The sequence below is a fragment of the Macrotis lagotis genome, chromosome 1 (assembly GCF_037893015.1).
Source record: "Macrotis lagotis isolate mMagLag1 chromosome 1, bilby.v1.9.chrom.fasta, whole genome shotgun sequence".
In the NCBI taxonomy this organism is placed as follows: Eukaryota; Metazoa; Chordata; class Mammalia; order Peramelemorphia; family Peramelidae; genus Macrotis; species Macrotis lagotis.
Genome location: NC_133658.1, coordinates 299,970,896 through 299,985,988, shown reverse-complemented (window position 1 = coordinate 299,985,988; position 15,093 = coordinate 299,970,896). Strand labels below are relative to the sequence as shown.

Genomic DNA, 15,093 nt, shown 5'->3' with positions numbered 1-15,093 from the left:
ATCTTATAGGGAATGCCTCTAGCTTATCCCCATTGCATATAATTCTTGTTGATGGTTTCAGATAGATACTGCTTATCATTCTAAGGAACAATCAATTTATTCCTACATGCAGTCACATCTCTTCAAACAAATTCCATTCTTTTATTTCATTGGAATTACTTCCTTTTGTTTAAACCCCCTACTAATTGCAGTCTCCCAGAAGGTATAGATGATATGATATTGTGATAAATTTCGCATATTATCTGGCACAGTACTCTACACTGAATATTTGTTAGTATTTGTTAACAAATAATTATTAAAACAATAAACAATAAATAAAACACTTACCATCTATATAACACTGTATTATAATTATGAGCTCATTTGATTCTCACAACTGCAAAGATTAAGTAAAGCAAGAATCATCTTCCCCCTTTTATAGATGATAAATCAAATTTTCAGAATGTTTAAGTGACTTATCCAAGGTCACATAATTAGCAAGTAACTGAATCACTGAAAACAGTGAAATTATAGATCTAATCCTAAACTTGATCTTTGAATTTTCTGATATAGAGAACTCTCACTGTAGAAATTTACTCTATCAGTGTAGATAGTTACCTGGATCATGAAGAGGTTATGTGATTTGTTCAATATCATATATAGACTGGAGGCAGGTTTTGAACTTATATTTCTTTGATTCCAAAGTCAATTCACTATAGATTGTGCCAGGCTAGATGTATCTTTCTCCCAGGATTTTTGTGAGGATCAGTTGAGTAAACTATAAAGTACTTAGCACTATGCCTTGCTCATAGTAGGTGCTATAAAAATGTTAACTTCATATTAATCATCATTACCATCATTAATCAATGAATCATCATCATCACTATTAATAGTTATTATTTTCCTAGGTTTCTTCATCACAATCACAGGATTCAAAGCTAGAGAAGGCTTTAGAAGTTATCTTGTCCAAACTTCTCATTTCAAAAGGGAGGAAATTGATGTCATTTAGCAACTTGTCCAAACTTCCTCATGGGAAGTTTGGGAAAACTAGAATTGCAATCCTTTATTGCTTTCCCAGTCATCTTACATCCTTGATCCACCCATGACAAAGTCCTTTCCTGGTAGCTTCAAAGAAGTGCACTATGAAAGGATGCAACTTTTTCATTGAGAGGATTTTTTTAAGGTCTAGACCTGTGATTTCATTGCTCTAGAGAAAGTCCCTTGGGCAGATCAGGATTTCATCAGTTACTAACAGTCTTATACTCAAGATGCAGAAAGAGACATATATTTTTGAGTGTGAATAATGTGGAATTTTTAAAATTTGATTTTACTATCTACTAAAGGGGGTTTGCCTTCCTTTTATTTTTCCCACCAGTGGGAAGAGGTAAGAGACAGAGAGAGAGAGAGAGAGACAGACAGACAGACAGACAGACAGACAGACTTATGAGTAGGGCTGCCCTGCCCCACAGCCCCAACAAAAGAGAACAGATAAGCAGGATAGCTTTGAAAATTACATGTTGACTTTCTTATCTTCTTAAAAAAGAGAAGCAAATTCTACTTAATAGAGATTTCTGGTTTCATATAGAATCTTCTTCTGTTCTACAATGTATGCAAAATACTTGTTTTCTTTTGTAATTTAAAAAATAAAATGTATGATCTTATGGAGTTGTTTAGGGAACTAAGTTAAGGTATTTGCTTATAGTCACATGGCTAATGTGTTGTCAGAGGCAAGTCTTGAACCTAAACTTTTTTGATTACAAGAACAGCTGCCTTCCAGAGAAGAAAATAAATGTGACAACATAAGGGTGAGGCAGAGAGCAGGAAAATATGAACACTAGACAATCTGTGGAAAAATAAACTTTTTTAAAGGAGAGATTAGACTGAGGAGAACCAGAGAGCAGAGGACTATTTGTGTTACAACCATCTTCTACCTATAGATTCTTGTCTATAACATGTGCAATGTGGGTGTCATTCTTCATTTGCATCATGTGCTTTTAATTCCATATAAATATGTATGCCTGGCACAATGTTGTTTATGTCAGAAAGAGAAAGTGAAAATCTTTATGCATAATTTGGGACATGTTTTCTACTTTGTATAGGCAAATTATTGGAGGAAGTGTGACTAAGGAAGTTGTGTTTATCATTGAGCCAAAAAATTATGAGCGAAGAAGGGAACCATCTAAGAACCAGATTCTTAGAAATTCATCACCAAGGTACAATCCCTAAGGTAGTCATAGCCTTGGTAAAATTATGAAATGGAGAGCACAGAGGAAGCTGTAACTAAGATGCCCTCATAGATTCTTGGTCAGCTAGGTGGTGCAGTGGATAGAGCACTGACCTTGGATTCAGGAGGATGGGAGCTCAAATAAGGCCTCAGACACTTGCCACTTACTAGCTGTGTGACCTTAGGTAAGTCACTTAACCTTGATTGCCCCACATCAGCCTTCTTGATTCATATCTGGACACTGGACCCAGATGGCTCTGGAGAAGAAAGTAAGATTGGTGATTTAGCACAACATCTCCCTCACTCAAATATAATTCACATGCTTGTCATGGCATCATCTACCTGATATTATGATCTTCTTTGAAAATGAATGATAAACATTATTATTATTATTATTATTATTATTATTATTATTATTATTAAAGTCTAATAGGAAAAAATAAGATGATGAGAGCCCCGAGGGCCTTGATGCTATTTTTCCTTCACCTATCAAACTTTGCTTTGTGTTTATCAATATTTTTTATGTATTGGACTTGGAAGACCTAGATTCAAATCCTTTCTCAAGACACAACTTCATGGGGAAGTCATTTAACACCTTCTGTGCCTCAGTTACCTCACCTGTAAAATGAAGGGGGTTGATCTTGACCTCTAAAGTCCCTTCCAGTTTTAAATCTATAATCCTATTATCTTATGACTTTTTCAGACGTGGAGATAGATTAAATTGAACTAAATTGCAAACCTATTAAATACCTACTATATGGAAAATTTGCTGTTAACCTCTAACAATTCAGAAAATTTTAATATTTCTTACCTTCAAGGATTTTAAATTCTAGGATAGAAAGTAGAGAAAAATACATAAACACAGAAAGGAAAACATAGTACAATTTAAGAAGAGAAAAGTATTAATATCTAGAAGCAGGTAAAGTATTACTATGAAAGTGTCACCTGAATTGTGGTTTGATGGAAGAGAAGATTCCCAAGAGGTGGAATATAGGCTTTGATGTACAGTTTAGTTATTCATCTTGGTAGGAACCAGGAAAGAAAGTAATGGGAAAGGTAGGCTGGAGCCAGATTCTGGAAGAATGCTAACCCTAGACTGAGAAATCTACTTTATTCTAGTACAGGACTGTTCAAAATGCGACTCATGGGGCAATTTTCTGTGACCCACCCATGGGTTTACTAAACACAGAGCTCTCACTAAAATGGCAAATCAAAATATATGATCTAAGTTTCAATATAAACTTTTAAAAGTAAGGTTGGATAGCCCTGTTCTTGAAATGAAAGAAAACCACAGAGAGGGATATAGTCAAACCTCTAACCTAGGAAAATTATTTTCATAGTTTAGGAAAAGGGAAAAGACTAGAAGCAAGAAAGTCATTAGGGAACTTCTACAAGAGTCCGGATGAGAGGATAGGGACCTGAGTAAAGTGATGATAAAGTGAGTGGAGAGGAATGAAGTGAGAGATGGTATGGAGACAGAATCTACAACTTTTAGAAAGTGATTGGTCATTGGTGGGGGTGAAGAAGAGGGAAGTCTTTGACTGCAAGTTTACCCAGCCAGGTGACTAGAGAAATAAATGATGGTTTCAATAGAGCTAGGGAAATTTAAAAGATTTAGAGAAAATATAATATTCTAAATAATACCTACTCTTTCAGAAATTGTTTGGAAAAAAGAAAATATGTCAAAGATCACTGGTTAGACATAAGGATCACTATTTGTGGTCATGGACAACTATAATCTCAGTTCATAAGCTAATGCTATTCATCCCTACATTACTTTAAAATGTTCTTTTCTCCTTCCTTCTTTCCTCCTTTCCTTCCTACAATTTCTTCCTCTTTCTTTCCTTCCTCCCTTCCTCTCTCACTTCCTTCCTTATTGTTTTTTTCCCCATGCTTCCTTCTTTCCTTTCTTCTCCTAATATTTGCTGAGCACTTATACATACAAGGTTGTATATTAGACATAAGGATGGTAGAGGAGCTTATGAAGATGAAACAGATTTAATCTGTTTTATTATGGAGCCAAGAGTATAGATGAGATGACATATGTGTGTGTGTGTGTATACATAAATAGATTCAAAGGAAAGATGTGATATGTTCTAGAAGAGCTATAAAAGAATAGAATTATTGAATCATAGAATATCAGAGCTAGAAGGGACTGAAGAGACCACTTAGTCTTATGCTGACCTTTTTACAGACAGGGTAATAAGAACCCAGGCAAAAATTGGCCCAAGAACAACCACATTAGTACAGGTGGCTGTGACCTTAAGGCCTATGCCTGAGGTCACCTGTTTGATGTTAAGGCAAATTAATAATTAATATTGGTAGCCCAGAACCCATGATTACATCATCTTGACAATCCCCATCCTGCTCCATCTGCCATAATAGTCTTCTAAAGCATTTTAATAGCCCCCTTGGACCTCATTCTTAAACCGCTTTGTTATAGACTAATTACTTCAAATATCTCTAAGAAACATCTAAAGTCAAACCAATGACATTCCTCTGCTTCAAGCAAAAGAGAGGACCAGAGCCATGTTATGACTATCACATTAGCAAAATCACTTCCAAAGTACAAACCCTCAAGCTTTTCACATGGACAGATTAATCACCCAAGGTCATATAGCTAAATTGCAGATAGAGGGCAGAACTTGAAACTAAGTCTTTAAGCTTCATATTCAGGCTTTTTCTACTACTATGTGTACTACCTATTTTTCAGCATTATTAGAAGGATCAAAGAGGATAATTTATGGATAAATGGTGTTGTTCTAAATCAATTCAGCACCAGATATGAATGACGTTCCCCAAAACTTTCAGCAGTGGGATACTTTTGGTAAAGTTTTGACTGTTACTTTTTTATTATTTTATTTTTCCAACTCTTCTTCTCACCTCCCGCCCTAACAGAAAAGCAAAGCCCTTGTAAAATGTATGTATAATCCAAACAAAATACACTACCAAATTGAACATGGCCAAAAATTCTGCATTTCTCTGTCAGGAGAGGGAGAGCATAATATAAACTGAGTCCCCTGGAATAATGTATTTAATTTTGTATATTAGCACATTATCTCTCTTTCAGAAGGTCCTGGTCCTCTGAAATCATAATAAATTATGACATTAATCCAAGACTACTGAAGTCTTTCCAAGTTGCTCATATTTAGTGTTATTATAATTTAACTTGTTCTCATGATTCTATTTGCTTCCATCTTATCAGTCTGGGAACTCTTTCTCAGGTTTCTCTGAAACTGTAATATCCATCATTTTTTTAGTTTTTACAAGGCAATGGAGTTAAGTGGTTTGCCCAAGCCCACACAGCTAGGCAATTATTAAGTGTCTGAGGCCAGATTTGAACTCAGGTACTCCTGACGCCAGGGCCAGTGCTCAATCCACTGTGCCACCTAGCCACCCCTATCCATTATTTCTTAAAGCACAATAATAGCCCATCATAATTATATTGATACTTGAATCAGTTATTTATTTCCAAAACAATGGGCATTTCTTTAGTTTCCAATTCTTTATCACCCAAAGAATATGTTAAATCTTTTAGGAGCCTTTCCTCTTTCTTTGATCTCTGAGATTTAGCTCTAGTAATATTATTAGGTCAAAGTACATGTACAGTTTAGTCACTTTTTTGGACCTCTCCTTTCTTTCCCAGAATATTTTGTCCCCATGGAGGGTTAGGGGGATAGGAGTTAGGGGGGAGTTGCATAATCTTAGCAGAGGACAAAATAATAACACTGAAAAAATAAATAAGAGAGAAAAAGGTGAGAGAGATTCTCTAACTACAATCATTAAATAAGCGTTTATTAAACTCCTGTTCCCCTAAGTACCTGATAGGTGTTTTGAATACAAAAACAATCAATTAAACAATCTCCATTTCTGAGGAACTTATTAAATAGGAAAAGGTACTGGGACAGCCAAGTGCAATATCATTCCTGAACTGTTGAGCTAGAGTGATTGGTACAGTGTAAGGAGTGGCAAAGGTTTTTCATCACTGTTTAAGATAGGTAGAGATCAGCACATCCAAAGAGCTGGTACCAGCTACCTAAGCCAATCCTTTGCAGGTTGAAGCTATTCCTCTCTGCCACAGCATTGGAGAGACAAAAGAACTTATGAGAAGGCAACAGAACTGTCTCCCTCCCTCTCCTATCAGCATGGGTTAGCCCAAGAGGTAAGGACAAACTGGACTCCAGCATGAAGGTGAAGGAAACAACATCAGAGTTGCAAAAGAAGCAATGGCCATATGCTATGATATCTGTTGCTTGATACTGTTTCATGTTACCACCTTTTCTAATCCAATTAAACTATTGCTGCATTACAATTTGAATGCTAAGTGATTTTAAATGTTTTATTGTTCAGTCATTTTCAGTCCAATGCTTCATGACCCCATTTTGGGTTTTGTTTTGCTTTGACAAAAATACTTGAGTAGATTTTCCTTTTTCCTTCTCCAATTCTCTTTACATATGAGAAATTGAAGCAAACATCATTAGTTAACTTGCCCAGGATCACACATCTAGTAAGAATCTTAGACTGGATTTGAACCATTAGAACTGGATTTAAGTACTCTATCCATTGTGTCACCTAGGTGCCCCAATTTTTAATGGTTGGATCTAAAAAGGTGGAGTTTACATAAGAAAATGCTAAAACAAGACTTTATTGAACCTGAGTCCTGAGTAGAACTTCAGAGAGAAGCAGTAAGGAGACTGTTTACACTTACCACCTGCGACATATGCAAAGACTATTATAAACATAACACACAACATATAAATCAAAAATTATTATCGTCAATCTGTGACTGACTTGTCCTTCTCTCTACCATGGCCAAATATCCAAGATCAAATTTTAATTTGGTATATGACCTAGACCTGAGACAGAAAGTTTTTTAAGAGATCAACTAGTCCAACCTTTTTATCTGACAGATGAGGAACCTGAGGGTCCAGAGAAGTAAGATGATTTATTCACGGTCATCCAACTTTTTAATACTAAGAAGCATAAAAACCAAGATTTAAGCCTATGCCTACGACAGCAACTCCAGGGTTTTAACCACTTCACACTTTTTCAGTCTTGCTCTAGTTGACCCCTGTCTATTCCTATGTGGATTTGTGGGTTTCCTATTACTATCTTTCTTTCTGGTATGGATGCCTCAGAAGCCCTAAGCTTTAGATAAAATGGGTTGGCCCAGCTCCAAATCCTACTGGTAGGCAATTACAGGCTGGATCTCTGATGTGACAAAACTGTCAGTTAATTCCTTGACCTGGCAGATTTGGGAGCCCAAGATCAGGTCTTGCAACCATTGAAAAAGTGAACTATAAGTATGACTTGTCAAGTTTCATCTTGACCTGGCACTCTCTTGATAGTACGTGTATTACCAGGGCTGCAAACAGTTCTCCCAAAGGATGGCTTCATCAATCTAATTTTCTGCTTGGGCCAGACTTGTCAGGCTCATGCTGAGAGAGCAGAACTTGGTGATACCTCAGCACTGCTGAGTCAGGTCTCTGTCTATAGGGTTTTCCTGGGTGCAGACTGCTATGTGGTCCTAGCTTTCTCTCCAGGTCAATTTGCTCTTTGCAAATAAATGACACATTTTAACATTTAAATAAGAAAAGAGGGCTATCACCATACCTTTGCTTATATTGTCCCCACTCACCCTCCCCACTCAGAATTTTGAAGAAAAATAACATGTACTTTTTGTTTCTTTAATTTCATTTTAAATGTTCTTTTTCAATTGATAAGTATTTTTCTCCCTCCTATTCTTCTAAACATAGAAGAAAATAAAACTCTTATAACAAATATGCACAAGTAAACAAAACAAATTTTCATATTAGCTATATCCAAGCCTCTATGTCTTATTCTACCCTTTAAATTTGTCACCTAATTCTAAGGTATCTGAGTTCTTCATTAGCCCTTTGGGATATGGTTGCTCTAGACATTGATCAGCATTCTAAAAGCTTTCAGAAATAGAATATGTGTTTTGTATTTTATATTAATATGCAGGTATCATGACTTATAACACTATTGACTACAGATTTGGGAGTCAGGAAACCAAGGTTATAGTCCCATCACTGCTGCTCATTCACTGTGAGGTCTCAATTTCCTCATCTATAAAATAAGTATTAAGTTAGTTGATCTCCATGGTCATTACTTCCAGTCTGACTTTCTATGATAAAGAGGCTTTGGAGGATGGATCAGGAAATATTGGTGGTACCAAGGGAATCTCTATATTAACTTAGATGCCAGCTCAGGTTGTATACACAAGGCTTATAAGCTAAGCTGTTTTACTAAAGATCATCCTGATGAAAAATGAAGAATTGTTGACTGTGCCTAAAATATCTATTCTATGACTCTGATGTCCGTGGAGCTGCTCCCATTCATCATCAGCACCTTTCATCAGGTGAAGAAATCTGTAATTGTGCAGAAGTTTCATAATCTGTACTATGACTCTATTGATCATAATGGTGCACCTGTTCATCTTTATCACTTTATTAGGAGACCAACTATGAACTATAAAGATTTAGTATCACCCACCATATGGACCAGAATTCTGAGACTTTAAACTTGGTTATTCCAAGAATCTTTGACTTTTGTTCTACTCTATATTGTTTATTTCTTTTTCTTCTTTTCTCTCAGTATCATGACTTCTGGGGGTAGGGAATAATTTTTTTCTGTTTCCACACTTTTTTCTTTAGAATTTTCATTCCAATAGGACTATCCACTTAAAGTCTTATAAACATTTAAATTGTGAAGGATCCTCTACAGAGATGTCAATTACATGGTTTAAAGACTGCAGCACTCCCAAATATTGCCTCCTTCTAACTGCTCTAATAAATGAGAAGGTTCATACAAGTTATCAGTATTACCTTCAACATCATTAAATCCCTCATAATTTACTCTTCCCATTCTCCCTCTCTATGTTTCACCTGAGATCAAGTTTTCTGTTCAGCTTTGGTCATTTCTGGTCCATTTTTTTCCCTGAAAGATTTTGTTCAGTTTTGCTGGGTACTTGATTCTTGGTTATAATCCAAGCTCTTTTGCCTTCTGGAATATATTCCAAGCCCTCTAAAACCTTAATTTAGAAGCTGCTAAATTTTGTGTTATCCTTACTGTAGCTCCATGATATTTGAATTGTTTCTTTCTGGCTTCCTCTAATATATTCTCCTTGACCTGAGAGTTCTGAATATCACATTTCTAGTAATGTAGTTTAACCTCAAATGTGTTAACCACCATATCATAGGACCATAGATGAAGAGTCCAGTGTATTAAATGTTTATTAAGTACCTACTATGTGGAGTATACAAAGACAAAATGAATAAAAATGGCCTCTGCCCTCTAGCTTGCAATCTTCTGGCTAGAATAAAACAAGTCAATGGATAAAATATATGCATGATCATTTGAAGAGGAGGGGAAGGGTATTAACAACTAGGAAAATCAGGAAAGGCTTCCTGTTGCAGCTGGCCCATGAGCTGAGCCTTGAGGGAAGCTAGGGATTTTCTGAGAGGCTGAGGTGAGGAGAGGCTGCATTCTTGGCTTTCTGTATGGTTGCACTGGGTATAGTATGTGCACAGTTACAGAAATGGAAAATGGAGTCCTGAATCTGAGGAAAAGTAAGTAGGTCAGTTTGGTGAGGTCATAGAATTAGTGAAGAATACTTATGTTCAGTTAACCTGGAGAGGTAGATTAGGAATGTTCTTAGCTAAGGAATTTGTATTTTATATTAAAGGCAATAGGGAGCCACTGAAAATTCTTTAAGTAGAGGAGTTTTTGTGCTTTAGGAAGGACAAAAGCATAAAAGATTATTTTGGTAGGTATTGTAAAAGGACTAGAAAGAAGAGGATTGAAATCTGAGATCAATAAGCAGGCTAATGGTCTAATAATTAATATAGATGAGAATTGCCTCATTACTAGTCTAGGGTTGAAGCCTTGTGAATAAAGAGAAAGGGACCAGTACAAAAGATGTTGTGGTGGCAAGATTGACAAAACTTGGTGGTTGACTGATCTTAGGAAAAAGGAAGAATCAAGAATGATTTTAAGTTGCAAACTTGGATGACTAAAAAGGATTTCTTTATTGGGCAAATATTATTGGAAAAACTAGAACAAAAATCTGGCAAAAAAAGTGTTTTATGTCCTTATATGATGATAAATTCCAAATGGAATATGTTATTTAGCTTCACAAATTAAGAAATTGAACCCTAGAGATGGTCCATACTGTTTATTTGTTGAACTTGCCTTCCATGAAAACCCCAAGATCTTTTCTTTGCAAACTCTCTAACTTTATCTCTCCTTGCCCTATATTTATGCAACAGTAAGGCTTGCTACTAGACCCAGTTAGAGGGGTGCTGTACACTCTCTCTGCTTACTAAGAATCTCTACTTTGCCCCACTCATGTGAACAAAGTTCGGTTCTAGTAAAGTCTGACTTTCTTCCAAAAAAAGGGTTAGGGTTTTTGTCTCTTTTTCTTTGACTCTTTCTCTTTGTTCCCCTTAGAAAAAATAATTTGAAGTCTAGTAAATAGTAGAAAGATGATGTACATTGTAGAACAAGTATAGGTCAGCTATTTATTTTCTCTACACAAAAGCAATACTTAATAAACAAAAGCCCTAAATGTAGAAATTAACAGGAAAAAATAACTGGAAGGCTGATACTTAAGACATGATGCAGTTTGTAGAACTGACAAATATGTATTTTACAATTCCTCTTAGTTCTGCCTTAGCAGTTTGAGTAAGGAATTACAAAGCAAGAAAGGCAGCCAGAGCTTGAAGATCTAGGCATCACTTGGGAAGTAGTCACCATGTTCCCCCAACCATCCTTCATAGGAAGTCGCAGAATTATGTGCTGTCACCAAGGAGAATTGAAGAAAGATTCAGAGTACAGTCATTCCCTTTTTAAGGTCTATTGAGTGGATCACTGGATATTCTTTCTGCCTCAATGATTTAGCTCCCTGTTCTAGGCTCCTCTCATCTACTTCAGTGGGGAAGGGGACTCAGGAATAACCCAGGGTTTACTTCCTCACCTCACAGCAATGAGTCCTTCCTACTAAGCCATTCTTATCACTGGAAGTTGCCCAGGGAATGAACACGAATATACACTCCATGGAATAGTCCTTATAGACTCTACCCATAGAGTTCGTGTCTACTACACTTAGGCTGATTACCAAAAAAAAATCCTCAAGTACAGGATTTTACATTTATTCTTATTTGATTTGATTTTCATTAGATATGGCCCACCATTCTACCCTGGCAATACAGAAGATCTTTTTGGGTCCTGTCTCAATTATCCATCATATTATCCTTTCCACTTTTATCCATAGGTTTAATACTTGTATCATCTATGCCTTCATATAACTCAGGGATTAAAATGTTGAACAGCCCAAACCCCACAACAGATGATCAGGACATTCTATCTCCTTCTAGGTGGACTTTTATGTATTGTTTGGGTCATTCTTTGTGGCATCTAGACATCAAAGTATATAAAGCCAAAGTCAGGAATACCTGAGTTCAAATACAGCCTGGCCATACTGGAAAGAAACAGCTGGGGCACCTAGGGCAAGTCACTTAACTTTGGGCTCCTCAGTTTTCCCTAGTGTATAATGGGGATAATAATACCTCCTACCTCCCAGAGTTGTTGTGAAGATCAAATGAGATAAAATTTGAAATTTTGTTTTTAGTCAGTTTTGAAGTAGGGGAAATGATAAGAGAAATATGTTCTATAATTAATCTTTTCTCTCTGCACTGACCATGTATCTTACATTAATACTAACCTCTCTCCCCCAACTCCCCCCACATCCCATTGTCCCAGCTATGAGACAAGATCAATGAACTTTTAATAAAGTACTTTGTCCCTTCCTGCCTAGGACTCAAGACAAGTCTTTGCTTCTAGGGACAAAAACCCTTATCAACAAAACAATGGATCCCTGCCTTAACCTGAAAGGATCTGACCTTCCACTCCTCAACTACATGTCCCTAATTGCTTCATCTCTGCTCTCTGAGTTACTGCCCCTATCAACATTTACCTAAATTATTTCATCTTTGCTCTCTGAGCTACCAGCCCCCACCTATGTCTCTCTGTATCTCCCTATGGTCCTCCTTAAAAGCTTGCTTCCTTCTCAGTTGAGCTGCTCACCTTCCTTGGAAGGACAGCCTGCTCTGGAGAGTTATATCTCCCATCCCTTTGCTTTTCTCTGCTATTTATCCCCTGCTTACTTGACTTCCTTTGAAGCAAGCCCTTTTTAGGGCCCCTTTGTTCCTCTACTACTTATTCCCTGCTTTGTTATCTTCCTGTGAAGGCAGCCCACTTCCCTAGAGCATGATCTCTGAAATAAGCTCTCACACTCATCTCTACCTCTTAACTGTCCTTGATGTTTTTACCAGCCCAGCTTTATTTGGCTCCACTATTTCTAATAAAAAATAAAACTAGTCTAACCAGATTAATTGTTTTTCCGATGAGACAGTTCACATTTTCTTCTAGTTTTTCCATTCTTTTAGTTTTGCTTTATCACAGTCATCAGCTTCCCTTAACTCCATTCTACATTTGAATGAATTATTTTCTTCAGAGAGCTTTTTTATCTCTTTTTCTATTTTGCCAATTCTGCTTTCTAAGGCATCTTTTCCTCATTGACCTTTTGGACAGCTTTTTTCCATTTGATCCATTTTTCATTTGGTTGTTAAGAGGTTATTTTCTTCAGTATTGTTTTGTAATTCCTTTTCCAAGATGACTTGCTTTTCACTCTCATTTCTCTTCTCAATTTTTCCTCCATCTCCCTTACTTGATTTTCAAAATCTTTTATGAGGTCTTTCATAGCCTAAGACCAATTCGTATTTTTCTTGGTGGCTTTGGATACAGAAGCTTTGACTTTGTTATCTTCTGCATATGTATTTTGAGCCTCCATAGGACCAAAGTAATTGTCTATGGAATTTATTTTTCTTCTGCTGTTTGCTCATTTCCCCAGCTCATGCCTTGATTTTAATTCTTTGTTAAGATTGGACTTTGCCAGAAAGGAGGGTGCATTCATTGTTCCAAGTTTTTTGAGGGTTTTGCAGTTGTTTTCAGGTATATCTCCCAGGGACTTCAATTCCTCCAAGGTCTTATAAAAGGCTCTGACTGCTTTCCTGGCCTGTGCTCTGATCTGTGGATGACCACAAGCACTCTCCTCTGCCCTGGATCTGTGAGGAGGGTCCCTGCTCTGCTATGGTAGTAAAGCTACTTTTCCTGAGACTGGAGCCCAAATTGTGACCTGGATTTCAATCTAGGCAAAACAGCAGTCCTGTCTCAGGAATAGCAAAGAGATCTCTGCAATCTCCCCTGACCCCGCCCCCCCTTACTATCTCTGGGCTGAGTACTCTGGAAGCAGTTTCTGGGTAATTCTTGATAAGTGGCTCCCCAAGCTTGCTCTTGGTTCCCAGGGCTGGGTCTGTGCTGAGGCCTGCACTGGACTGGGCTCCCCTCTCACTCTGGTGTGACAAAGTTTTCTTGCTGAGCTGCCCAGTTGTCTTTGGCAATCCATGGGTTTAAAGATCTGCCACAGCTTCCACAGACCCAGGTGTCCCAGCCAATTCTTTCCAGTGTGGCCAGGCTGTGCAGTAGATCCTTTCTAAACCCAGTGTAACAGACCTTTCTCACAAATCTTCCAACTTTTCTTGGACTGGAAATTGTTTCACTCAGTCTTTTTGTGGATTCTGTCACCCTAGAATTTTATTAGAGTCATTATTTAAAGGCATTTGTAGTGGTTTTGGGGAGATCTTGTGGGAGTTTCCTACCTCTACTCCACCATCTTGGCTCTGACTCTCTGATAACATTACATTTTAAAGCAAAGTCTCATAGTAATCCTTACATATAGATTAGTGACCCCATTTACCCCTGCTCTAGAAAATACTTAGCACCTTGCCACCAAGGAGTGGTAGGAATAATATTTCCCAGTATTTTCCTTGCAGCTTTTTCCCTCTCCATTCACAAAATAGGGTGAGTCTACTCCATCCTCTTTCCCTCACTTGATGGAGACTTGTTTTCCCCTAAAAAGAGAAAAATTTCTGAGACCTGATTAGCCTTGCTTTCTCAAGGTTGCTTCCCAATCAGCCAAAATCCTGGCCACAAGCAATCAGATCCTTACAACTTGGTGGATTTCTGAAGATTTAAGTTCCCTTGTTCCCTTGATACATATCCAAGTTCAGGCAAATTAAACTCTTTTTGATAACTTTCAATGACTTATAAATGTCTCATTTAATCCCAGTATAAGCCCTAAACTTAGAGACTGCTAGCATTAGAGTCCAGCTCTAACATTGGTTGGCAGTATAGGATAAAATGAAATGGTTTCATGGCTGAGTTGTGGAGAGTTCTGAAAATACAAAGAGTAGAGTGACCATATAATGGAATACTACATGATCAAAAAACAAAACCCTCCTGATTTTGTATGGGGCATCTGCTCTATGGGATGGGAAATAGGTTTTTCTGCTGGTCTGTCTACTAGAGAAGGTTGCCCAGGACTATAAAGAAAACATGAAATTTAGCATCCCTAGTTGTTTTTGACTGTTGTGCATAAATTGCACTGCTAGCATAATAAGCCTGAAAATAAACTGAACCAGCTATTCAGTAGCTAAAGACAGAGCCTTCAGCTTTTGGAGGCTGGGTAATAAAAGTCAAAGGACAACAGATAGAGCTGGTAACCCCCACAAATGAAGGAATCTCTACTGATGGAGATGGAGATTGACAGGCCCCAGACAGTAACTAAAAATAAAGCCTTTGACTCAAGGTTCCCAGGTTTCTTCCCAGATTAGAGCCATGAGACAGGAGGAAAACAGATATAGGTTAGAGATTTGAGAAATCCCACTGGGATAAGAAAGCTTCAGGCTTTTCCTATCTCTGCTCTGAGAAGACAATGACTCCCTGCCCTGAGGGAGCAGGCAGCAGGT

The 15,093-nt window shown here is 37.4% G+C and overlaps 1 long non-coding RNA gene across 5 annotated transcripts in view; it reads right to left on the bottom strand.

The window, feature by feature from the left end:
- The window catches only part of LOC141505445 (uncharacterized), a 182,695-nt gene that overhangs the window by 55,212 nt on the left and 112,390 nt on the right, over window positions 1–15,093 (bottom strand). For 4 of the 5 annotated variants that reach the window (XR_012473605.1, XR_012473604.1, XR_012473603.1 and 1 more), the window contains one exon: window positions 2,318–2,460. This is a non-coding gene — a long non-coding RNA (uncharacterized LOC141505445). The remainder of the gene's footprint in view (window positions 1–2,317; window positions 2,461–15,093) is intronic. The other variant, XR_012473607.1, reaches the window with a different exon arrangement.